Below are 27886 nucleotides of genomic sequence, written 5' to 3' on the forward strand. Positions count from 1 at the left end.
CTCTTTCTAATTTTTTCTAAAATAGTCAAGGAAAGAAATAGTGACCACAGTTAAGAACGTCCCTGCTCGTATAGGAACACAGAGTAATATATGGGTTTTCGTTGTTTGATTTTTGTACCTCAAGGCACAACTCCCTTACTAGCTTTAGTTAATCCCCAGTACCCTTTTCTGAGCTCCAGTCCTACCCAGTCAATTGACTTCCGGGTCTTTATCATTTCATGCTAAGTGGTCTGCTGGTCCACCAAACTCAACATATTTAAATCTGAAGTTCTCCTTCCTCCTTCCTGAAGCCTCTCCACCCTATCACCTCCTTAAGTCTGCTCCACCTTCAACATCTCTCCGACGACTATAACCACCATCCTCCCAGCTGCCAAAACCAAAAACCCGAGACTCTGCCTAGAGGCCTCCCTCTCTCTTATCCATCATACCCAATCCAGCAACAACACAACCATTTTACTCTTCTAATTTTTCTGTAATCTTTCCTTAACTCTCCACTGATGCCCTTAAAAGAAGACAAACGTGGCCCTCGTCATTTCTTACCTGGTTGCCTGTGATAAACTCCTAATCTCTGTTCTCTAGCCCTACCCTCCTTCAACCGTCTTTACACTATGGCCAGAATCACATTTTCCAAAACATGCATTCATTCACTTGATTACTACAGTAGCTATTTATTGAGCACCTACCAGGTACCAAGGCTCTGTGTTCAGCCCAAGGATGGAACTTTGGAAAGAAACAGACACAATTCCCTGCCCTGACGGAGCCTATAGTTACCAAAGAAAAAGAGAGAGTAAGCAAAATAAACCTGAAAGCATATTAATTATGCTAGGTGCTTTGGCGAGAAATAAAGCAGGGAAGGGGGACAGAATATGCTGGGAGTGGTTGTTTTTTTAAAGTGGACGGTCAGAATTTCCTCACTGCGGAAGTAATTTTTGAGAGGGAAAAGGTAAAGAGAGGGAGCTATGAGGTGGAAGAGTGCTCCAAACAGAGGGAAGAGCAAGCAAGAGCCCTGAGGTGGAAGGGCACCTGGAAGACTTGAGCAACAGCAGGTGCCAACTTTTCCCGCCCCAGCAACATTAGTAGGAAGTGAGGTCAGAGAGGTAGTGGGGACAGATCCTAGAGGGTCTTGTTGGATGAAATTCTTACTCCACTTGCTGTCCCAAGAACAGACTATGGAGGGCAAAAATAAAAGTACCAAGCCAGTTAGAAAACTGCTATAGAAATGTGTGGTTTGATGGCCAGTAGCAGTGGAGGTGAAGGGAAGTGGTCTAACTGAAGATATATTTTGAAGGTACTGTCATGACCTTAGTTTCCCAGGAAGGTAGAGTCTAAGACAACTGTGTGCTCCGAAGTTGTTTATTTGGGAATGTCATCCCAGGAAGCAGGAGTACATGACCCGGGCTATGAAAAACAGGAAAGGAAAAAATTGCAATTTGAGAATGAGTTATCTAGTTCACCCTCACTAAAAGTATTATGACATGAGTTTCAGTGTATCCATCCTGGGGAACAAAGAAGGGCTTCTCTCTCATCTCCTATCCCCCCTCGGTCATGTCTGGCTGCCCATGGTAGCTATCTGCCCCTTCCTTCCAAGAGGCGCAGGTGGTTCAGGCCAGAGTCTCACATGCTACATGGAAGAGGCTACAGGTAAGAGGCTGAGAGGGAAGACAGTATCCAAATCTACCATCAGAGAGCAGGGCAATGCCTTCATGGAACCAGTTGTTGCAACTGTGGCGGCATGAGGGGTAGTTCCAAGAGGATTCTGAAGTGGCCAACAGCAGTGCACAATATAGACATTATTAAAATAACTGCCAAATGAATGGTATGTTTTATGTGAGAGATAAAGAAAAGCTAAGGATAATACCAAGGGTCTTGTCCTAATCGACGACAAGGATGGAACTGGCATTAACTGAAAGGGAAGACAATGGGAAATACGATTATGTTACTGCCTCCTTCAAAGCCAATTGTGCATCTGCACAATCCACCGGAAGAAGTACGTGCTTCCTGGGCTGGGTCCACACACACCCTCATCTTCTGTCCCCTACTTACCACCTCGAATTGGCCACTCACTACTCCTCACCTCCAACTCAGTAGTTAACACTAAACTTGGCCATCCTCTGGTCGTCCCGTGCCCTCCTTGGTCTCTTTGGGATTTTGGTCATGTTGGTTCCTTCTGGGTGGAATCTGTTTACTTCCTTTCTTTGCTCAGATAACTCCTTATTAACCTTTAGTTGCCAACTCAGTTGATACCTCCGTTCAGTCAGATATACATCTATTTGTTCCCAAAGTATTCTTTGTATTTGTCTGCCTCCCTTCCAGAATGTGACCAGGGAATACTTTCCTTGAGCTCACAGGGCACATGACAACACTGGAAGATACACGTTGTGCAATAAAAGTATGATAAGTGAAGGAATAAATTACTGGCTTCTCCAAGTCACTATATACTTATTTTAAACATACAATACCCATGCCTCAAACCATCTTTCCATATGAACTATTTCAATATTTTAATATACCACCTCATCATCAGAGACAATGAAAGTTATGCCCAAAGTCACATCAGTATTTAGTAGCAGGTCAACAATTAAAATTCAATTTTTCTGATTCCTATCAGAAAAGGCTACTGCTTTTTCCCCCAATTCCTGGACAAGAACTAAGTCTAATATGTTCTAAGATAAATTATAGGATTAGGTTGCTAAAGAGTAAAAATGCCTACGGCATTTTAATACCAATTTTCCATTTAAACATAAAAATAAAACCATCTGGAAGTAAAAGAATATTGTTCTAGAGAATCTTAAATCGTCATGACTCTTAAGGAGAGGTAAAATAGAATCTGATTTTATGCAGTCAGCCCCATCTCAGACTTACAGGTAAAAGATATTTTTCAACACGTCTATTATCTGCAGGACTAAATTATATATTTAGCTAATGCTATTCATACAGGGCAGAGAGCAGCAAACTTCTCATAGTACCTCCTTGGCTTCATTCCATCTTAGTTCTGATGGAAAATGTGAACGCGTTAGTTTTAGATTCAATATTGGTTTCTATCGGGTAAACTTCTTGGCCGACCAGATTTTCTAAACCTAGTCCTTCTCACTTGGAACAAATGTGTTATTCCAGAAGATGCCAACACATCATGTGTTACTGATACATAACGAGATTAAGAGGAAAAATGAAAACACTTAAAATGCAAAACATACTTGGGAAAGAATTACACAGTAAAGTGACCCGGGGAATGCCCTCAGCCATTTTCTGAAATTATTTGGATAATATCTTCAGGATTTAAGAGTACACCTAGGTCCTATTAAATCTGCAAAATGTTCTAGGTTTGGGGAATAAAACGGCATACAAAAGAAAGCACCATTCTATAATTTCCAGTGAATAAAAATCACTTGTCTGAAACTTCCAAAGTTCTATTAAGCCATTAAACAACTCTCATATTAAGTTACAAGAAAGTACAAACTAATATACCCTTCTGAAACGTGTGGATTAAATGAGATCACCAAACACTGTGATATTTTTATACTTTCCTAAACTAAAATTCCTTTACTAGAAAAGTAGGGCAGAAGACTCTACTATCTAACTAAAACACTCATCATTCCATCACCCTGCTCACAAATCATCCACGAATTTCCACTGCATGTGGGATAGAGTTCAAGTTCACTCAGCAGCAACATACTGTGGTCCAGGGGTTCTCAAACTTTAGCCACACATCGATCTAACCTGGAGGGCTTGTTGAAACACAGAGTTCTGGACCCATCCCCCTCCCAAGCTTTTTGATTCGGTAAAGCTGGGGTAGGACCCAAAAATTTACATTTCCAAGAGGTTCCCCTGTAATGCTGAGGCACGAACCACAGTGTGAAAACCACCGTCCAGTCACAATCTAGTTTTTGTGTGATACTTTCCACTTCCCCCCACAAACTTCACATCCTTTGATTTTGTTTAAACTATTCCAATTGCTCTTACAACATTTATGGGCTCTGAAGCTAGAAGCAAGAACTTCTACTTAACCTATATTCTGCAGGGCAACATACTTTAATGGTATTTAAATGCTGCCCCAACTATCTAGTCCAGCTTACCCGGGATCAGCTTTAGCACCTCTTGTTATTAAGACTGTGATGTACAAACCTCAAGGCCCTGAGGTCGTTTTCCCGCCCTCGTGATGGTCATGGCCCTGAGTGGGAGAAGCATGAAACAATATTCTGGGAAAATGTTTTTGTTATGACTATGAGCTCCTCCTATCTGAGAAGGGCTTGTCAGTGCGGGCAATTTCCCAACCACTCTAACCCCATGACAGGAAAGGCATTTCTGCTACATTAACAAGTAGAGAAGGAATGAGTACCTCTGATTCGGGCATGAGCCCTCCTGGACTGTAGGCATGCTCTCTTTCCCCCAAGACAATCTTTTAATCTGCATAGGGAAAGTTCGTGATGAAGGTTCCTAAGCAAACTAGTAGATTCCCACAAGGCCCAGACTCAGAATTGGGAACAGCAGCTGTCCCAAGAAGATAACTTTTCCCCTTAATTGAGCAAGCAAGGTTGCAGGTGGGCAACTCTGCTGTGTTGTCAGCAAAGGAAAATGATCTGATTTTAACCAGAACGAATGGTACCTCTTAATCACAAAGAATTCTTCTCATAAACCAACTAAAAAAAACGACAAAACTGCCTCACTAAAATTCAGATTTCAGAGATAATATATTATTATAATTGATACCAGAAAAAGCAAACAACAGTCAGTATAGGAGCCCTATTACAACATTTCATTTGTAGAGAGTATTTTCTGGAGTCAAGGTCTTTAATTATCAGGGAAAAGGAAAACCTATTATGCTTTCTAGCTAAAAGGGGGTGGAGTGGATATGTACTCAATTTTGTTTCTAGTTATCTCTTTTGTTATATAAAATTCCACAAGTATACAAAAAAAGTTAGAGACTACTGGTTCTTAAAACTAATTTTTATAAAATCTTAACAGGCGTTTTTATCACCACGGAATAAAATATTATAAAAGAAAGTCAAATGAGCCCCTTTTCCCATATTCCCAGCTCTCCTAATTTCGCTACTTATCACTCCTATGAATATTTTAGGGGCTTTATAGAAATATAATCCACGTGCCAAAAAATTCACCCCTGTAAGATGTTCAATTCAATGTTTTTTAGTATATGTACGAAGTTGTACAACCGTATCACAATCTAATTTTAAAATATTTTCATTACCCCCAAAATAAGCACCATACCCATTAGCAGTCATTCCCCATTCTTGTCCCCAGCCCCCCACCCCAGCCAATTTATGGCCACTAATCTGCTTTCTATCTGTATAGCATTACCTGTTCTTGACTTTTTATATAAATGGAACTATACAATATATGGTCTTTGCTTCTGGCTTCTTTCCTTTAGCATAATGTTTTCAAAGTTTATTCATGGTACAGCATATATCAGTTCTTCATTTCTCTTCGTTGCTGAGGAATATTCTATTATACAGATAAACAACATTCTATCCATTCATCAGCTGATGGACAGCTGGGCTGTTTTCACTTTGCAGCTATTACGAATGATGCCGTTATGAACATCTGCACACAAGTTTTTTGTGGACTCTAAGTTCTCATTTCATTTAGGATATACACCCAGGAGAAAAATTTCTGGGCCACAGGGTAACTAAATGTTTAACATTTTGAGGAACTGCCAGACTGTTTTCCAAAGTGGCTGCACCATTTTACATCCCAGAAGTAGTGCATGAGGGTTCCAACTTCTCCACATCCTCAATGACACTTGTTATTATCTTTGTGATTACAGCCATCTGAGTGGAAGTCGCATCTCATGTGGTTCTGATTTGAATTTTACCAATAGCTAATGATAGTTAACTTCTTTTCATGTGATTATTGATCACTGTATAGATTCTTTGGAGAAAAATCGGTCCAGATCCTTGCCTATTTTTAAGTGGGGCTAATAATCTTTTCCCTATTGATTTGTAAGAGTTCTTCATATAATCTGAACTCAAGTCCGTTACCAGATACCTGATTTGAAAATGTATTTTCCCATTCTGTGGGCTCTTTTCTCATTTTCTTGATCGTGTACTTTGAAGCACAATTTTTTAATTGATGAGATCAATTTTATTATTTTTTTGTTGCTTATGCTTTTGGTTTCACATCTTAAACTATTGCTTAATATTATGAATATTTCTATGTAATTACTATCTAGATCAATAAAATATTCCATTCCTCAATATGATTGAAACTATGTTCCAACTAATAGTGATAAGGGTTCCCATTTATCCACATCCTTGCCAAATGTTAACGATCTCAATTATTTTGCCAGTTGAATATAACCTGCTAGCTCATATTATTTCAACTTGCAGACATTCACAAATTAAACAATAAGAATGCTGACATTTGTATTCTTGAATTTGTGAATTATAAAGTCACAAAGGAAGTATGTCACTGACTATTAGATGATTAGTATGTAAGCTAACTATAAGAATGCTGCTTTCTTTTTTACCCTTAAACACTTCTGGTTATTTTGTAGATAATAAGGTAATGATTCATTGAAAGCCACAGGAATAAGAAACAAAGAATCTAGACTAAGAAGTAAACATTATAGAACTTTTGGGGGGTAATTTTGCTTACATATCTTGAAAGTACAAATAAGTGATATGAAATCCTCAGCAGATCTTTAAAATCCCTTAAGCAGCAAATACAAGAATCAAAAACAAAGCCACGGACAAACGACCAAATATTTTCATTCCGTTTGCAAAAAACCCCAGTCTAGATTCACAATTACTGAAGAAACAGTCAATGGGGAGGAAGAAAAATTAGGATAAACACTACAGAAATTTTAACTGGTAAAGACAGTTCGTCAATTATTCTAAAACATTCTACAACAACGGCCCCAAACCATAAAACCAAATGTGTAAATCTAAAGGATCCCAGTGCACATGACATCCTACAATGGGAAGGAACAATAACCTTGTAATTTTAGCATTAAGAAATAAACCATAGAGGTGTTCGCCCTCACTCTCGAGGGGTAAAGCTGTAGATCACGTTTCTTGTTTGCACTAATAGCTACTCAGGATATTTTGCAAGTAATCTCTAGCTTAACATTTGCAGGAAGTCTTGGGAAGAGGAAAAAGAAAAGGATCCTCCACTCTTTGATGCAGGGTGCAATTTTTTTTTTTCTAAAAAATAACTCAAATATGTTCCTAACTTTGTCTCCTTCTCCCCTCAGATGGTAACGTATTGTGGCTCAGAACGGTGTATAATTTGCATTTCCATAAGCACTAAATTAGGACAGCCTAAATGTGAATGTTGAATGTAGAGTACTTTTTACATATTAGCATGTTTTAGAGTAGAGAGGAAAACCAACGTGGGGGTTATCAGTTCTGGGTTTTATTGATACGGTGAAATATTTGTTCATGGTAGCAGTGGTGTGTGTTTTCTTAGTCTGTTTCTTAAATAAAATGTTCATGTGGCAAAGGCTTCGTTTCACCTTTCTAAGCATTCAGCCTGAACAGCAATCCTAAAGTCAAATTTAAACATCATTCCCAAAAGAACACGAACTACGCCCGGAACCCCAAGTTCTGGTTCCAGCTCTCGAAGTGACGGACTTTAGATAAGGAATCTCACAACTGTGTGTCTCACTGCCCTCACTTGTGAAAATAAGAGAACACAAGGAGAGCATTAAAATGAACTAGGTCTTTTTAAAATGTAGGTGCCTGCATCATAAATGTCTGCTGGGTTTACTTTAGGTTGTACAGATGTTTGTTTATATAATGGCACTTTATTTTTTGTTAAAGGAAACCTTCGGCTCCATCATCCCACACACAAACTACTTCCGTTCTTACTTGAAAGGAAATTCCTTTTCAAGGTTCACAGGACATTAGAGACAGCTGCATTGCTGAACTCCCTCCAGAAACTTTAAAAAGCTGCAGATGTAACCCATGCATGACATGGATCATGGAATGAGACAATCTGAAGCGTTTAGATCGCCCCTTCTCTTACCCTCTTTCGATGTTAAAATTGCTGGGGTGCTGCTCGCCTACATTAAGTGGGAGTGTGTGTGTGTGTGTGTGTGTGTGTGTGTGTGTGTCTGTGTGTGTGTGTTTATTTTAAATCAAGTCCCTGAGAGAAGGCAGGAGCTCTCTAAAGTGACTATCTTGAATGCTAATTTCCAAAGCAAGATAAGGCAAAAGGTACATTTCCAGTTAATGACATTTTAACAACAGACCGTCACTACCTATTAACTTCCAAAGAGGCAATCCTCACATCAACCACACGTTCCCTGGCTATGTCTCCATATTGCCCGGGAACTCAAAAGTGTTTGTCTAGAAAACTCAATTCTGAACTAAGAACCAGCAAACTAAAGAATTAAACAATACTAAACGATGGTCGTAAGAATTCTGGTATGGAACTTTTCCAGCAGAAGCAAAGGAGGGAGCTATGACTCAGTTTACGTTCGGAATAGCCCCCCAGACCGCTATACGGCCAGGAAGACAAACTATTGTCTTTGGGAATAACATGCTGAATGTAACTGGAGGTGAGTACACGGCTCAGAAGCAACCAAACAACAACATGGTGCTTTCTGAGGATAATTCAGAGAGCCCAACTCTGAAAAGATTTCCGGGAACCTATCAGGAGTTCACTGACTATTTTGGAGACAGAAATTAATTAATGTATCTGAGAAAGAAATAGGAAATTGGGGATTCTCATTTCCGTTTCTCTCTCCCAGAAATCCTTCAGTTCATAATCGGACTGTTCCAAGTGAGACTTACTATCCCTTCTTCATCATTAGGAGCAAAACTTCAATAGTGCTAGAACAACTGCTTTATTAAACAACAGGTCACAGTAATATAATGTCTCATGAAAGAACATCTAAACTGGATATGTGGTTAAGCCACTTTTGAAACAAATTCTGACAATTCCCTTTAAATACACATTAATAAAATAGGTTCTTCTTTTGGTCAGAAAAGGGAGTTTAGAGGTTCTGCCTGTAGGTAAAGAATGAACTGAAATTTATTAACTCCAGTCCAGTGTGTACCAAACCCCCTGGGGTAGCTTAATCAATTGCAGCTCTCTGGGCTCAGTTCTGAAATACCTGTATTAGTAGATCTGGGATGGGGTATTGGGAACCGCATAAAAATGACTTCGTGATTCTGATGTAGGCAATAGAGTGAACCGTGCTGCGAGGAAAACTTCAGACTCCTTGTCTCTCAAATGGATGACTGCACGCTGCTCACCGGTTGATTCATAATCCTCATACATAATCCTCAACAACCACTGAGCGAGCCTTCAGCCGGTGCTCGCCCAAACACCTGCAGACACCCTCCAGTCTCACCAGTCAAGCCAGAAAGAGGCGGAATACCACCTGATCCTGAATTCAGGTCTCTTCTACCACACTGCACCGCGCTGCCACAAAGAAAACACATTGGCCAACTGCTGTATTATTGTTGGCAAGCACCAAAATTTGCTCAAAACCTTTACAAATGAAACCCAGCTGCTTCAGCTCAATACCAGATGTCTTCTACAATGTGTGGCTTTGATAGATTAAATTGAGCATAAGAAAGAGATGAAATATATGAAAATCTAATTTGCAAGATGTTTGTCATTAAGTCTGTGGAACAAAAAAAGACAGAAAATTCTATTTTTCAATGCAAGAGGTTAAGTAGGGGAGATTAATAATATTCATAATAGCTACGAAAATGCATGTTATGGATAAACTGTTAGTATATGTTCACAAAATCCACGCCAAACACAATCTCCAGAAATGCCCACTGAGAGACTGTCATGTGTCTGTGAAATCACAAGATTGAGCACGAGCGTCCTTTTCCTTTAGACCCACTCCCCAGTTTGAACACGTTTTCACTCAGGGCCTAGGAAATTAGGTAGGAAATATTTAGTGATATTCTCTGATTTCAATAAACTGTAATAATCCTGCGAAAACATCCATATAAGAAACACATGTGTGTGGCTATGTATATATGTAGAGGTGAAAAAGCAATTTGTTTAGCAGCTTCAATTAAGTGCCTCCCCCCTTCTGCTGTTACCATGTCACCCTGAACGCTCTGTTGTTGTTGTTTTCAGACCACTGCACGGGTCTCAATAGCTTGGGCGGATTTCAGGGCCCACGTTAAACGCAGAGAGCCACTCAAGTATTCCTCCAATGAGCTGCTGCACATTCCCTCACTCACATGAGCTGATGGTTCATGGGTAAATACAGCGTAATACTTTTATAACATTAACCCCTTTTTTAAAAATAAAAACATAAAAAGATTTTGTAATGGAATGTGAAAACAATACTCCATTGAGCATCTTAACTCTCACCAAGACGAACGTTCGGTGGGGATTTAGCCCCATAAGAAAGTACATAATCGTTAAAGTGATATGCAATTATAATTGGCAAGTTACTGTTTTTTCATATTTGAGAAAAAGACTTAGTTTTCCTTCAGAGAGAAATCAAAATAAAGCTAAACACTTTAGCAAAAACGTAGTTTGATCGTGAATATTTCTACAAACATAGTAGCAGAAGGATAATTTCCTGCAGAGTTTGCAAGACAAACCTGACCTCGGATTTTCTGAAGCTCCACTCTCTGTGGGCTCTGGCATAGCTTATATCTGAAGGTACACGTAAAAGGCCGGGGGCGGGGGGGAGTAAGATTTCTTGTTATGTTAAATTGCTTCACACTCCCTTGGTGTCTCATCAGTGCAGTTCCCACATTACAGAAGTTCCACAGATGATGCAAAAGTGATGTAAGTTGCTCTTCCCTTACATACAAAGCTCCTGTTAAAATTGTGGCGATCCTAAGATGAGTATGGGACATTGTGTACTACAGGGTACTGTGGACCAAAGAACTATGAACCAAAGTCAGTTTTCTGCATGTACTCAGGATGTTTTTAAAAACCTCATAAAGTAGATATGTACATCAATTCTCCTCTAGACTCCAGAAGAGATCAAAAGCATAGTTTTAGACACTCAATGCCCAGAATACGAACAAATGAAAAATGGATACTGCTCGCCTAAAACTTGCAACCTGTTTAGGGATCAAAATGCAAAATTTACAAGAGGGTCTTTGTGAGACGTAAGGTTTACAACTACCTTTTTAATAAAGGAGTGAAAATTATATGCAACAATCTGACAGAACTAGTCTTCCTGTGATTACACTACTTGTTTTATATATTATTTCTGCCACCACCTTGATATCTTGAATTTTCCACAGCACCTTTTTTTATGGAGAAAAAAAATTTTTTTCACACCATTTCATTTACTGCTAAAATAATTCTGTAGAAACTACAGAAATAAATTACCATTATTTTTGGTAGTAACATTTCCTGGATGCCAAAGGCCATATAAAAATATTGAAGTGTTTTTTATAATTTTTCTAAATGTACAGTTAATAAATAACTCAGTAGCCAATAGGAATTCATTTATAGACAAAAGAGGACTAGAAATATTCATATCACTATTACAAATGACAGTAGCAGCTATATTAGATGGTTTTGATTGTGAATCTAATCCAAAACTTCTTCCAAAAAAACTTCTCCTGACCACAGTGTCTGTTGTTGGGTAGCCATCTTGGCATTAAGTGACTACACACATCCCAAACATAGGCTGTAAGGGTCAGCAGCCAATCAAATTCTCTCTCCAAATTTCTCTTAGAAATAAGACACAGTGAAACATTTATCAGTTAACTCTATACAGCTAGGAAGAAAAGGTCTTGGAATAACAGCGAACACAGACTAATGAGTATGGCTAGGGAGGTAGTCTTCTCTGTATGCCAAGCATTGTGCTGTGCTCTGGGGGTACAGCAATAAATAAAATGGGCATAGCTTTTTCCTCTAAGAAGCTGAACTTCCAGCAGAGGAGTGACACCTGTAATGGTAGGTCATGATAGGTACTATAAAAGAAAAATAAAACTTACAATGATGGATTATATCAAGGGGTTCTTATTTAATTTGGATTGTTAAGGAAAAGTTAGTGACGTTTAAGCAAATGGATAAGCAGAGTAGAGAAGCAAAGAACTTCTCAGGCTCTGGAAACAGCATATGTGAAACACCCAAGGAGCTAAAAGGTTTGGATAATTTGGGACAAGGAAAGACCCATGGGGTTGATGGTCAATGGCTAGGGAGATGAGCTGGGAGTTAGAAGCCCATGGATACGAAGCCTTGCTGGCCAGGAAAAGATCTGGATTTCACCCTAAATGCAAGTGGTCTCCATTAAATAATTCTAAACGGAAAGAAGGGAAGAGAGAGAGTCACACAGAGGAAAGAAGAGGGAATGCCCATGAGGGCCCTCAGAGACACAGATGAGTAGAAGCTCAGACCTTCATGGCTTCTGGGTGCCAGGAGGCCGCCTGTGTTTCCCTCAGCTTTTCTCTATATCCCCTCTCAACTTCTTTACTTAAGTTTCCATTCTTTATGTCCAAACTATCAATACTAATAATGTGATTTTATATGAAAAGTTAACTAATTACTGAAGGAATGTGTCAGAGATGATATCAAGCAGAGAGATCAGTTAATCCAAAAACCACAGCTTCTCCAATGTTAAAAAGAAAAATGGTGGGGGTCTAAAAACAAGACTAAGGTTATTCTGAGTACACAGTCACAAAACCATCTTTAGAGATTTTAATATGAACATTTCCACAAAAAAATCCACCAAAATGGAAAAAGTGACTATTTTACAGATGGAAAAAAGTATAATAATCAAGACCCTAAGAGTCCATCTGAACCCAAAATATTACAAAAGAAAGCCTGATAGGGAACTTAAGTGATTAAGATAATTTCCCTATAATTAATTGCCAATATACTTTGTCCTATTTAAGGATTTTCCCCGTGTCCTGCATGAATTCTAAAATTAGGTATGTATTTGAAAAATTAGGGGACAAAAAACATATTCATAATTTGTTCCTGGCAGTTCTAAGTCAATAAAAGATTTGTAAAATGTTATTTCAGAAAAAAAATGTCATTTCAGACTCAACTGGCTTACAGAGGCAAAAAGAAAAAAAAAACCAACTAATTCGAGTTACTCTGATCTAATACTATTATTCTTCCAGAAGCCTTCACGTATTTGTAATTTAAAGATTAAAAGTTATGCATGCACAGATACGCGCGCGCACACACATGGCTTACACATATGGTTGCCACCATTAAAGAATATAACTTCCTGTAACAAAGGTAAAGCCAAGTGACTGGAGTTCGTGCTCAATAGTTGTGCGAATGTCTACTATCCAATGTACTCTGAAGACTTTGAGTTGAGAACTATAGTTTAGCCACTTCCCTCCCAGGTAAATCACCACAGAGATCCAATTTCTTACATCTGTGATGCTCACCACAACTTGCAGTTACTGCCCATTAATAGCCTGAGATTAATTGTTGGAAGTGCCACCTAATAGCTGTAGTAGAAAACATTTTAAACACAGAACCACATTTATGCATTTAACAGCTGTGTTGGTCTAACAGTTCAGATTTTCACTGTATTTTGCCATATGGTAACAAGGATCATTTTTCACTTCAAAATATTACCAAAAATTGATGCCTTTAGCGCTATTACCATTCTCATTTTGAAACCACACATTCGCAGCCCATGTCCTCCTGTTACTATATTCCCTATTTGCCTTAATTTTAGTTAAAATATTTAATAACATAGGGTTTTTTTTTTTTAATTCTAAATGAGTGCCAACCAGATCAAACACAAATATTATAATAGGAAACCTATGGAATATGACCTGGCAATGAAGAGGCAGAATGCAAACTCTGGGTTCCATAAAACTGTAGGAGCCATGAAGACTGGGACTTATTTTTGTTCACCAGGCTTGGGGATTTTCCTCTATCCAAAACAGCTGATTACTACTTCCTATCTCACCTTTTTTTCCCTATAACTCATTATTGATGGAGAATTACTCCTAAGAACAAAAAGCTGGCTGCCAATTTTGATTTTAATCTGATTGCTGTAATAATCTGTGACCATGATTTTATGGTGGGGTGGGGGGACTGTAGAAATGTTCACATATATGTTTAACAGGAAGCTAAATAAAAGTCTCACCCTTTTAAATGCCAGAACATGAGGCCCATCCGTGTCAGGAAAGGCACACTGTTGCCACCAATGTGTTAGAACAATAAACAGAAAGAGTCCTTTAGTTTTTAGGTCTGTCAGTTGATCACGTTTATAACCTCACTAAATTCCTTTGGCAGAACTTAAGAAGAAGAGTAGTGACCAAAGTGATACTTGAATACTGTTTACTATTGCACTACATTCACTATGGTTGCCTGTGATTTTCTACTGCGTTTTTAAAATAAAGGGGCAGCTCAATCCTCAAAAGAAAACATTTCGCAAGTAGAAAGGAACACTGCAGATCTTCACCACTCCAGGTCATATTTGCACTTTCAGAAAAAGGCAATTCTACATTTCATGATTCTGGCTTAAAGAAATCCATTTCTGAAGCATTCAGAAGGTGCCAATATAGGGGCGCCTGGGTGGCACAGCGGTTAAGCGTCTGCCTTCGGCTCAGGGCGTGATCCCAGCATTATGGGATCGAGCCCCACATCAGGCTCCTCCGCTATGAGCCTGCTTCTTCCTCTCCCACTCCCCCTGCTTGTGTTCCCTCTCTCGCTGACTGTCTCTATCTCTGTCGAATAAATAAATAAAATCTTAAAAAAAAAAAAAAGGTGCCAATATAAAAAACACAAAGTTCCAATCTTCTACAGAATGTACCTTTGTCTTCCTTTTTCTTAAGCCTGTGTCTCCTCAAGTAAAACATTCAAGATAAGATTTAGGCAATGATAAAATTTAGGCTGATGAGTCACCCACCCACAGGCCACCCTAGCTATTCTGTTCCAATAAGAACAATTGTTCTTTCCACTTCTCTTGACTCTGCAGGACTTTGGTCCCCTTACGGTAGAACTGCAGTGTCGTACGTATTCCCTCCACGTAACACTTTCAGGTTTCCATATGCTTCATTAACAAAGTATTTTTATTAGCCGGATGCTCACATTCTCCAAATGTCTCAAGTTGTCATTTTGAAATACATTTACTCTTACGAAGGATCTAAGGTCTCAGAACAATGCTCTTGGCTTCGCCAGTCACTTAAGGATCACAGCCACTTCATTCTCCTGTGTTTTGTATTTACCAGTTTTGTGATCATCATTCTCACTGAAATACATGCAGAATTAATGATCGTAAAGTATTACAAATTACCAGTGAATAATAACTCTGATAGTCAAAATTGCTTAGTCTTGATTAAACTAATAGTCCTGTCTGAAGCACATTCTGTCTTCACTGGGGCAAAAGCATAAAAACCATGAAGCTTATTTTTTGTAAAACTATTATAAAAGTTTACAGGTAGAGAAACTCCTTTTAAAAAAATTGAAAGTTCATTTTAAGCTGGGAATATACATTGGTATTTAGTGCGTTATTCACACTAAGGTGAGTTACCAGACTCTTTTGAAATCATGTCTCAATTCACATTTCCAGCTTGGTTGTCTCCTATTCCTGCATAAACTATGAATAATAATATGAATAGTAACAAACGCTCAGGAAATACTATGTGTTGCGGATACTGTTCTAAGTGCTTTACATGTACTCGCCCATTTAGTAATCAAATCGACCCTATAGTAAGTATTCTTATCCCTATTTTACGGTTGAGGAAATCGAGGTACTAATAAGATATCTCATTTGATTTTCCATCTAGTAAGTGGTAGAGCTAAGATGCAAACACAGACATTCTCTCTGCTATAGAATAAATCAGTAGAAACACACACACACACACACACATACACACACACACACACACACACACACACACACGAAAGAGCCCTGGACAGAGAATTTAAAGGACTGACTATGTTAACTAGAGGAAGGCAAGGAATGTCCCTGGGCTTCAACCTCCTCACCAGAAGAGTAAGACAGTTCTCCAGTATTATTTAAGGTGTATTCTAAGCCCAGCATTTGTAATTCAGAAATTCAGTGTGTAGCATATGGCCTCTGCTTTTTATTGACATAAACCGATAATGAATTCAGGTATTCATATTTTTCAAGGAAAATGCTAAAAGACAGTGAAAAATTATTTCAGGCGATCAAGAAATAGTAGTAGCATGAATAGAGGAATAAGAATTTTACCTCACACACATTCTTTGAGCTTCCTGGAACATTGTTAAGAAACGGTTTCCCTGAGGCTCTTCTACTGTCTTCTAGAAGGTACCATATTATAACAATTTTTGGAAAATAAATTAGCAAATCAGGTAAACAAACTACCTACTGTTCCTTCATAGCAATACATAAAACTCCTTTGGGTTACACTTATCCGTGCCAGAAATTAAAAGCTTTCTTTCGTAGAGCCAAGACACAACACATAATATTGTGGTAGTGCCATGGACAATTTGAGATTATGAAAACAGAAATCTTATAAATGCCAATCGAAAGCACATGCCAATTGATAATACATACTTCCCAAATAAATAGTATTGCCAAACTGGTTCTATAAAATGCATTCACAAGGACATGAGGTTGAACTGTAAATTCATTTCCATCTCATATATATTCCATCTCATATATATTCCTTTTGTCACCTGGCTTAATTTTATATAGTCACTTTCTCCTTATCTCCAACTTCATGACTCCTCATTGCAAATCACTATCACAGAGTTGTCTCAGAAGTTGTTTCATTATGTTATCTTTCTTCTATTTTGAAAATAGTTCATCTGCTTTTATAACTACTCTTTTACTTAAAAGCTTAAAGTAACTGAAAAATCGCCATCCTTTAGTCAACTTCATACAAGAATAATTCCGGACAAGATGATCACTAAGCAAGCCCCTGTTCTGAAATGTGAATAAACATCTGACATATTCACAATTCATAATTATTGCTATTATAAAACTGGAGATTTACTCAAGGCATCTACATAAAAGTTGTAATGAACTTCAAACTTAATTAGCTAACCTATAAAAATCTAACAGTATTCAAATTTAAATGATCACAACAAAGTTCATTAGAATTATTTTTCGTAAATTCTTCACATACAAACTGTCTTGGTACATTGACAACCAACTTCACATTCAAAATTCCAAACTGGATTGGACTGAATTCTTAATTACTAGAGAAAACAGAAACTCTGAATCCCTTTAAAAACTATCCTCACACACTATCTAGCAAGGTTTTACCCAAACAGAAAAAAAGTAGCAAAATTACAGAGCAGTTGGAGGATGGGGACTGGAAGTGTTTAGCCACTGTACTTTTGCCCAGAACTTTCCCTTCTGTGATAAAAGCCACACGACCTGACATTAACTCAGCCCCCTGTCAGCACTGTACCATGGGGCACTGATCTTCTTACCCCTCGTGTGCATAGACAGAAGAATGAGCAAGGAAATGTGAAGCTGCCAGTTTAGTTCTTCCAGCCAACCCATTGCGCAGGAGAGCAGTAAACGTGACCCGCCTGTTTCAGCCTCCTGTTTCTTGCCTTTCCTTCTTTCACTGAGACTTCTCTGCTGCCACTCTTGTCAGAGCTTCCGGCAAGCCTGCCAGCAAGCCTGAGACAGGACCGTGAAAGACAAGCCTGTTACAAACTGGTTCTGTCACCACAGAGACTTCAACGGATCACCTCGTGGGGAGGACAACAAAGGGCGGTGAGGACCCTGAGCTGGATTGTTTTCTTAAGAAAGGAGCCTGACCCAGCTGCCCACACAAGGGCCAGCACATGGGGGTGGGAGTGGGGGGGGGATTCACTCTGCACTGGCTACACCAAAGCCCCCCAAATCTCTCAGGCAGCTAGAAAGGGACTGCAGAGCCACCCACATCTGTACTTGGCTGTCATGAAATAGCTTACTTCTTTTGTCAAGTTTTTTTCTCTTGCTAAGAATTGTTCACTGTTTGGAAATTGTAGAAAGACAAGGAAAAATAAAATGCTTTCTTTGATGAAATGATAGAAATACTGCAACACACGAAAGTGCCATGTTAAGACAGTTTTCTCATATCACTATTTAAATAATGGAGCAAACGCCTCTGAATCAAGTGCACAGACGTGAAAAAGGGTCCCGAGTAAAGAGTATCTTTAATGAATATTTCAAGTTAAAGAATTTCAGTTAAGCTACTCATTAATCAAGTAATTTTAAATGACTACAGTTTGAAGTTTCCTATGTAGAAAAAGTACTGTGAACCTAACCGATCTTATAAACTTAAGTTATTCAATTTTTTAAGATTTTTACTGCAATTGTGCTTCAACATAAACTATGAACAGTTTGTAAAATTCCACTTTCAATGATATCCTGAGTGACCTTGTTTTAATACTAAAGTACTTTTCTGAAGGCTATTTGTTGTCTTTGACTCTGGGAACTGTCAATAGTAATAGAACAGCAAGAAATATAATTGAATTGACAGTAGGTGGAGAAACTACAATGTCACCATAGATACAAACAAAAGTAGTTATTAAATGCCATCAGTTTACATGATAAAGGATTTATGCTAATGAAACCAGAGACATATTTCAATGCTTATATCTCAGATACCATCAGAATGCGTTTACTTGATATTTTAAGAATTATTTTCTTGGGGAAAAAAAATCTCTGCCATCTTCTCATTTTTAACAGACACCTCCACCCCTCCACACACCCCAGGACCCCTCAGCACTACCTTACTGGCTGCCATTCAAATCTACTCTCCAGTTAGGAATACCAACAACTGCTTTGTATGAATTTACAAATACTGTCATCAATCCAATGCCCTCATTCACATTTTCATGAAATAAAATGTAACAAATATAGCATCTTTAACCATATATGAAATTTTGGAATATCCTAAACTTAAGAAACTACACATTTTGCATTTCACAGAAGTCATGCAACTGACTTGTCAGAAAATTTAAGTCGGGGGTGGTATCATTTCAGTTATCATTTATCCACATCCCTTTTAGCTAAGAAGGGAGACTGAGCCATACTAAAATGCACAATGAGTGATCAGGAGTAGAGGGTAATACGTGGGAAAAGACAACAAAAATCAAGCAATAGAATCTCTTGTTCAAACCTTCTATATTCGGCTCAGAGCCACATCACAACATGGTTCCATTGCCAGTTTGGAACCCAGCCTTGAGCTTTGGGAAGATGAGTGAATGGCTGAAATGTGGGACAGCTCCCACTGCTCACATTTCCCCAATATGAGCATCCATAAATGGTTCAAAGCCTAGAGAGCTGCTGCTCTCTCCCTAGAATCCTAATTCAGTTCAAAGCAATTCATATCAGCAATCATTTCTAATTTTGTGCTATGTGCTCGCTGAAATAAATGTACTCAAGGACTTTACAATGCCCTAGCAAAAGCAGTATATATAATAGAGAACTGTGAAAAATGTAACATTTTAAGACAAAGTGTCCTCAAATGGAATAAAGATGGAAAATCAGAGTAAGAGATGGATTAGACTGGGCCAAAAACTGAAGGGAGAGCTGGACGCTGAAATAAAAATTGAATTTATACAGCAATAGAGGAGATGGAAAGGAAGAAATTATACGAGCAAGGATTAGAGGTAGGATTAAATATTTCATTTGTGTAATAGCATGAGAAGAAAAATCTTACTGCAGCAGACAGCTCCTATTAGTAAATGGCTGGAGAGAAACCTAGACAGAGTGGAACCAGACTGTGCAGGACTCAGAACGTAGATTACAGAGTTTAGACTATATATTACATAAATAACTAAAGGCTTTTGAACACTGACTGGCTCGATGAATTAAAAAAAAAAAAAAAAAGGTTTAGAATTTCAGCCTATAGGATGAGTCTCTGGCCCTGAACTTCTAACTATGTGAAGAGAAGGGAAAATCAGAAGCGTGAGGAGAGGCTCGCACTTCGTCAAACTTTTTGGTAATACAGATTTTTTTCTGTCATTTATAATACTAAGAAATTCAAACTGAATTTATCCTTATTAATTCTTTCCATTTTGCCTTTTACTGTTTAATATATGCTGGGTGCCAATCACGAAAGAGATGCTCTATAAAATGCATAATTAGGGTCCAGACAAGGAGGCTCAAAGGTGTAATAAAACTCTCATAACGTAGATCAGAAATCTGGCTTAGCAAAACCACCCAGATTTGCATATGACTTAAGCCACTCACTATAGGGTACACACCCAAGGAGGCTTCGAAGAAAGCTCTGGGGGAATACTAAGGGAAAGGGGTCCGTTTGAAAATATACACTGGAGAGAAGGGCAGAAAGAAAGGAGGACTACAGCTAGGACTGCTGTTTGAGTAGGGTGTGCGCTGCAGCCTGTCAACGGTCGAATTCTTCAACAGACCCACTCATTCGAGATTTATGGAGCCTGGGCTCTGAAGTTGAGAGCCTAGTTCTGCTGTCTGTATAACCTCGGACAAATCTCATGTAAACTTTGTTCTACACTTTGGTCATTACCTAACATAAGATTGTTATACAGATTAGACAAGTATATGAGTATTAATTACTGAATACGGTGCCCAGAACACAGGCAGATATCAGAAAATGGTTAATTTCCAAACACTCCCACTGATCACTCCCCTGCCTCCTGACAAAAAAAAAAAAAAAATCCCTTGTTAACAGTAACGTTCCTTAATGTACCATTTGCCGAACTGTTCCTGTCACAATGTGGTCACTAAAACAAAGATACAAAATGTGTCTTACATTCAATCGGGTTTTAAAAATTTGAATTACACCCACAAAGGCAAATGTTTAATCAGTTTACTTTTACTTAATTCATTGAATATTCAGATGATTGAAGCAGAGGTATATGAATTACTGTCTTAACAATTTCAATCTGTGACCTATTTTCACCTAGAAGCTCCCCAAATCCACTGATTTTATGTATCTACGCAGTTTTTAAACTGAACCAGGGGAGTTGTATCTAGTAAATGGGATAGGAGAACATTTCTTAAGAGACAGTACCTGCCTTCAGGACACAACTGACCCTGTAAGTTGAGGACAAACATACAAAGAAATAACGACCATGCAGTCCAGCCACTGCCCGGGGAATGGCAGGAACACGGAAAGTACAGTGGACAAAGATGAATTCGGCCTGGGGGTGGGGACTGGACTTGCGGGGGAGAGGCATGCCAACTAGGTCTTCAAAGATAAGTAGAAATTCACTGGGTGAGGGGAGGGCAAAGGAATCCTAAGCAAAGGGAACGGATAGTACAGAGACTCAGGAGTGAGAAAAAGAGCAGTGTTTGCGGAGAACGTGGGAACCTGGATATGCCCGGAGAACAAGACAGACGTTAGGCTGGAAAAGTAGATGGGAGAAGGTGGGAAGGACCTCATGTCTCATAATGTGATTTTGTGGGAAGCCATGCCTTCACTTCTGAAGGAGGTATTTGCACGGTTTATTTTCCATTATGTGAACGGACTACAACTACTTCTCGCAGCTGATTACATTTCAAAAGAAACCAGTGAAGTTTTCAATGCTGTGATAAGTACATTCCTTTGTATCTAAGAAAATGTAACAATATCCTTATAATTCTTGATGAGAACAATAAAGTGAGTGTTATTTTATTATTCGAATATCCCTGCAAATAGTGTTCACAGCAACGTTAACTTTAATTAAACTTCTGTCCAAACACACAGGCGCATAAAAACAACAGCTCTTTCCTTCTTCCTTTTGCAAACTACAGCATTTTAGGTCCTTACCATTCTGTTGAGTTTTGCCCTAACATAACTTTTTTTAAACTTTCATACTAGTTGCTCCCAAATGAGAAAAGTACACTGAGAATTATACTGCCTAATTCATCTCGTGACTCTGATTTTCAGCTATACACTCACACAATGATATAAAAAAAATTACTCCATTATGGGGGAACACATGAACAACAGAACTCGAGAGTACAAAAACGTTTCTCCTGACTCTGGGGTTTATAAAGACTCCAACTTCGGCCACATTCAGGCTGCCTCCAACCTCCCCACCCTGGTCTCATTTGCAGGCTTCCACATCACTGGTCATTAACAAGCCAAAGCTCCCTTCAGCTGCACAGTGAAAGACCCCGGCACATCATTACAAATAAACAATCCCTTCCTCCCTCCAACAAGTGACACATTATTCTGAGCACGTCTCCTCTCTGCTTTCATTGCTCTGCCAAGGTCCCCCGTGAGTGGGAAGGGGTAAAAAGAGAGAAAAAATATCCCACAACTTGTCTCAAGCGTGTAGAGGATGATTTGTGTTCTTACTTACGGGATAGGACTGTCACTGTTGATCTGCTTTCAGGCCTAGATTCCATGTGATAAGGGCTGACCTTCTTTAAGTATTCACACATTATGCACTCATGGAGAGCAGGCAGAACACAAAAGTCCTTCAGATGATCTGGACATCAATCAAGTGCACAGCATGGAGCCTGCCAAACTTTTCTTCCATTTACTCAGGGAGAGGAAGGGGAGTCCAAGACAGACTTAATAAAGTTTAAAGCTATGCCACAGTATATTTGGGGAGACCATTGTTATTAAAAGGGTGCTGTTTGAAAAAAATTCTCTATAGTTACCACTAGCAACAAAAAAATCACACACAAATATAAAGAAGCCACAAGATTTCACTGCAGTTTTAACATTTCAAAACTTTTACTATAAACCAACCAGGTCTCGATGGCTTGAGCGGATTGCTATCATTTTTTTCTGAAATAATTGTTCATTAAGGATATATTTCAAAAACTAAAAATACATATTTTTTGCAGCCATACATAACAGATACTTTTTTTTTTTGAGGCCTTTATAAAAGTAGTAGAGGAAACACATTTGTTAGGAAATACCCAGAATGTATCTTAATATAATTTAAGCACCAATCAACAATACAAACCATTTTCTACCTAATACAAATACTATCATTATTAACAGGCTAGAGCCTCAATCTTCGGTGATAGACATGACAATATATTCTGATACAAGCTTTCAATGTTGGTCTTTTAACCATTGCTACTCCCCAAAACTCATTAAAGGGATTTGAGATGGCTTTTGAAAAAGAACAAATAAGTCCCAAACTGTATTCTCCTAAAACACTGTAACACTGTGTACTCGGAGGACATAATCTGATCATCAGCACAACCAAACCCATCAAAGCAAAATGCTTCATGGAATTTTATAATAGAATGATATTTTAAATCTATGACAATATCATTTTCTTACTGATTGCAGAGTTCTTTTTAAAAGCTCATGTTAAACCATGAATATAACAAGGCTATGCACAGCCTGCATACAAAATAAGTAGACACAAAAAGCAATTAACGTTAAAGAATAAGAAGAGAACTAAAGGCAACCTGCATGATTAAACTACCAATGAAAATTAACTCAGCGAATTTGCTAAGTTCTATGGTTAAAATAAAAACAAAACCTCCGGACCACCCCAGGATTCCTAAGCCTCACATAGGCATAATTCTGTCCAGTTTATTATCTGGCTTCACTATCATTCAACTAATAAGATCAAACCTGTACCCTAGGAATAACAAGCCAGGTGATACATAAAATGTGAGATGATTCTTTACATTAATCACTACAGAGTAATCCATCACCTGCTCAGTACGATCATCTCAGACCAGAAACTAAAATTGAATGGAAGGAAAATGTCTTGGCAGCAGGTGGCAAGCAAGGAGCTCAGCAAGACAAGCAGAGTTTTTCTAGATAGAATATAGTGATGATGATGATGTCCTCACCACTTGGTGAGCTTTTACCATTTGCTAGGCTCCATGCGATGCACCTAACACACATGACTCGTTCAGTCCTCGCTCCCTCCCTGTGTGGTAGGCGACATCACTCGCACTGACAGAGGAAAACACTGCGTGTGCTTGAGCCAGCAAGGTCTGGAACTGGTTAAGCCTTGATAGGATCAGACACTAGTACTTCACGAGCTAGGGACCCATGTGTTTTTCCTCTGCAAGAACTAACTAGAACACAAATCGTCCACTCAGTAGATGGAAGCCTCAGATTCTGGGGGCTGGCGAGATTCATTCAGGGAACATAACTGCCAGAAATTCTGAGGGCTGGAGCAGAAGACCTAACCTACCGATGCAGAGGAGGGACACTAAACACTCCGGAAGCCACGGCAATGTACTCAGAGATCAGTAGTTTCAGATCCAGTGAGAAATGGACCTCTTCCTCACAGCATGTGCATGATTCGGTAAGAATAATGATCAGCATAAGTAAAACAGATACATCATCATGAATTTAAAGCAGTGTCTTGCAGACATTCTTTTTAACTTCCCCAGCAGCCCTTCAATGCATGTATTATCAACCATATTTTACAAGCAAAGCAACTAAGGTGAGTGAGGTGCCTTGACATTAAGGAAGGAGGTTTTATTTCCCTTGAGTAGGCCCGTGCCTTAGGAAGAGGCAAAGGGAGGCAACTCTGCAGCCTCAGAAAGAAAAAGTGGATGAGTGACGTCACCAGAACCACGTAACGTGGTCCTCCGCTCATCAGAGGAATCTGAGTTTGTTTTCACAAAAGAGGCTGTTTTCTTCACACTGTGGGAAGGCAGTTCCAAAAGATCTACTCTACCCCACTTATAAGCAACTCCATGAGAAAGGGGTTTTTGTTGTTCATTTAAATAACGACAGATATATCCTAGTATCGTCATTATTATTACTGGGCTCCGAACTCCTCAGAATTAAAGTGACACGCGATGAAAATCACGAACCACTGAAGCTACCAACCTGATTTACCCAAAGCTTATTTCAAAGCTATTTAAAGGATGTTTTCTTCTTTACCAAACTAATGCTAAAGCATCCCTGAGCAGAAAATCAAAATCTCTAGTATCTACTTGAATTTCATGTTAACCATTATGGAACATCTGAACATAGTTTCATATCAAAATCAATTTCTTGAAGAGGATTACCATTACTCTTACTTCATCCTAAAGTCAATTGTATACTAAATTCATCCAAATCCAGCTTGAACTGATATTAATAGGTAAATAGAAAATAAATTTTAAACAGAAATGGTAATATCAATAAAATTTTATTTTTTTCTATGTTTCCTTGTAACTCCCTTTGAATATACTTTAGAAATAAGGAAGGTGCACATTAGTATACAGGTAAAAGAAATATAAAAGGAGTTAATTATAGCTCTTATTTAAACACTAGAACAGGGGTGCCTGGGTGGCTCAGTCATTAAGTGTCTGCCTTCAGCTCAGGGCATGATCCCAGAGTCCTGGGATGAAGCCCCACATCAGGCTCCCTGTTCTGCTGGGAGCCTGCTTCTCCCTCTCCCACTCCCCCTGCTTGTGTTCCCTCTCTTGCTGGCTGTCTCTCTCTCTGTCAAATAAATAAATAAAATCTTTAAAAAAAATAAACACTAGAATAACCTATGCTTAAGTGGATACACCATAGGCAGATGGCTCTTAGAAAATTCATTTCCCAGTCTTTGGAAAATACCTAACCATGGATGGGAGGAATCAAAGGAAAAAAAGTTTTTTAAAGTAAAAGAGGAGACATCCATAATAGAGAAAAGTTTTGTTTTTATTTAGCATATATTAGCTTTTCCATAGAAAGCCTCAAGAATAGTGCTGCCAGGAGATGATTTCTGAGTAGACTTAGCAGTTTTTTAAAAATTGATGCTAGAAGAAATACAAAAATTACAGAAAGCCAAGTTTTTATTTTAAGTGACATTTAAACTCTGTGTTCGTAGAAGTGTTTTTAATAAAAGAAAAAAAATAATGCCACGATTCGCAGTGCAGATTTATGACATGTTAAAACCTTTCCTCTCTTCTACCAGCCAGAAGTCAATTGTGTGTATTGAAATCCTTTCTTAATGACAGATGGTTGAAACCAAAAGGACGCCTGAAACATACTGTGTTTATATATATGTGTGTGTGTGTATTTCCCTCGTCTTCCTTCACCTGTCACCAGATATAAAGCACAGCTGCTTAGTGTTTTACATTTTTTTATGAGAAGCAACAGTTTTTGATAATCTCATGAAGACCTTTCGAACAGACTCCATACATGAGTTTTCACAAGACAAAGGATTGGTTTAAGCGTTCACACTAGCTTGCAAAAACAAATGAATGCAATGAAACTCTATCTTAGACTTTATTTGATCGGAAAATATCACAGTTCAGTGAAATCAGACTTACTGAAACCCTTTTTCTCTGTGCTCTAACTAGAGCATTACATGAGGACACTAACTGTGCCTGGCATGACAGAAGATGCTTACATTATGGAAGTAAAGATGAGCTTTAGTGATCAAATCAGATAAAACCAGTGACATATATAGACACAAAAACAACTCTCTACTAGTCCAATGGGAATATATGAAATTGTAACACTATTGCTGTCTAATATATAAGCCTTAGTTACTTAGGCATTTTTTTATCTGACTATCCTGCTTTACACATCTCTTCATAGTTAGTCACTCCTCTGTGTGACTACCAAATACCCACCTGAAAAGTGGAAAATTGAGGCAAGCAGTGAGTTTTCTTAAGGATTATGCCAAATGACACAATTCAAATTCAACCTTAACCAAAATTACAAAGCTTGCATTTATCCGCATGATTTAAAACCTGTTAAGATGACCAATCTGATTTAAATAGTCACCAAAATTTCTACCCTGAGGTCTCCCAAAAGTTTACAGTGAAAGCACTTCAAAGCCCTCAATACCTCTCATTAGCACCTCTATTAAAGGATGTGTAAGAAAAAAGAAAAGAGAGAAAGTTCAAAAGAAGTAGTTACTCTCTTAGAAACACTTGTTTAAAAAGGACTTTCAATGTTTTTATCAAAGTGATATGTATATAATCAGATACTGACACACAACAAATGTTTACTTCACTCTAAGAATTCAGGCAAAAAAAACCCCAAAACAACCCTATAAAATTATACATCATAGTTTACCTTCTGCCCCTTCAAAAAAGAATCTCGCCTTACTTCACATCGTTTGTATGGCATCATCCCTTTGTTTGGGTTTCTACGTGATCTCTTTCCGAAGTTGTCTGAATACAAGTAGTCTATGGGATAGACTGGTGATGGGTAGTAAGGAGGGCACGTATTGCATGGTGCACTGGGTGTTACACACAACTAATGAAGCATCAAACTTTACATAAAAAACCAGGGATGTACCGTATGGTGACTAACATAATATAATTAAAAATTTAATAAAAAAAAAGAAATAGCCTATGCAAAGTAAACTTGAACTTCTTCTGAATTGTATAAGAAGCTGTAGATTACCTCATACTGGTAATCTACAAAATGTATCAAAGAGCTATCAATCCTAGAGTAGGTGCTTTATGATGTCCCTACAAATTCCTTACGGTAGTTTACTAGGTCCTTTAAGAACAGGCTTCCGATGATCTCACTGGGTTGTTTTCCTACTGTTCCCTTGCTTCCTCATCCTGTTCCTCAAACACACCATGCATGTTCCTGCTCAGACCTTTGTCGCTCCTATTGCCCTGCCGAAACATTCTCCCCTTAGATATCTACTTAGCCTCCTCCATCATCTTCTCTAAGACTCTCAAATCTCAGCTCAGTGAAGCTTAGCCTGCTGCTCTACTTACCAGTACAACCACCCAAATACCTAGCTGACCCTACTGGACCTCTATTTCCCACCATTCTAATGAGATTCTTCTTGCAAAGATCAACAAATCCTGTTAATTTGCTTACTCTGCTTTACCTTTTTCTTTTCTTTTTTTTTTCACAGCATGTATCATCTTCTAACCACTATATAATTTACTTATTTGCTAAGGTTTATTGTTAACTATCTGGCGCCTCTCACACTTCTCTAGAACATAAAGATTCCAAGGGCACTGATCTCTGTCCATTCTGTTCACTTACATACTCCAAGTTCTTAAAACACTTATGTAGTAGGTGCTCAATAAATCTTTTTAAAAAGTAGTCCATTTGACAAGTCCTATCTTTCTTTTCCTAAAGTAACTGGCCCTTGATGCCACCAATTATTGTCATTCCATTCCAGTTACATCTTCCTTGTTAATCTCCATCTGCCCTCTGAATTCTAC

The 27886-nt window shown here is 38.4% G+C and overlaps 1 protein-coding gene across 1 annotated transcript in view; it reads right to left on the reverse strand.

The window, feature by feature from the left end:
• BMPR1B (bone morphogenetic protein receptor type 1B) overlaps positions 1 to 27886 on the reverse strand; it is a 147844-nt gene that overhangs the window by 78337 nt on the left and 41621 nt on the right. The window lies entirely within an intron of this gene.

The sequence above is a fragment of the Ursus maritimus genome, unplaced genomic scaffold, assembly GCF_017311325.1.
Source record: "Ursus maritimus isolate PB19 unplaced genomic scaffold, ASM1731132v1 scaffold_8, whole genome shotgun sequence".
In the NCBI taxonomy this organism is placed as follows: Eukaryota; Metazoa; Chordata; class Mammalia; order Carnivora; family Ursidae; genus Ursus; species Ursus maritimus.